Source organism: Penaeus monodon, chromosome 31 (genome assembly GCF_015228065.2).
Source record: "Penaeus monodon isolate SGIC_2016 chromosome 31, NSTDA_Pmon_1, whole genome shotgun sequence".
NCBI lineage: Eukaryota > Metazoa > Arthropoda > Malacostraca > Decapoda > Penaeidae > Penaeus > Penaeus monodon.
In genome coordinates, this window is record NC_051416.1 from 11380807 (window position 1) to 11381026 (window position 220).

The following is a 220-nucleotide window of genomic DNA, read 5'->3' on the forward strand; positions in this document are numbered from 1 at the left end:
GCTTGTGAAATACAGAGACCAAATTACGGAATAAGGAGATAGGCGAGCTGAGCCTTGTCCTCATAAAGGCCAGATTTAAGCGTGGCAGTTGAATGGAGTTATCGCAGCAGTTATTTCGTCCCGGAAGTGGATAATAGGGCCAATAAAGAAAAAAAAGTCGGTGGGCGGAACTAAAAGGCGAATTTGATGGCACTGATTGCATTTTGCGGGCGGTGGCTGT

General features: G+C 46.4%; 1 protein-coding gene across 1 annotated transcript in view; it reads left to right on the forward strand.

Moving 5' to 3' along the window:
• The window catches only part of LOC119593033 (tyrosine-protein phosphatase non-receptor type 4-like), a gene marked incomplete at its 5' end in the record, with an annotated part of 330438 nt that overhangs the window by 19931 nt on the left and 310287 nt on the right, over positions 1-220 (forward strand).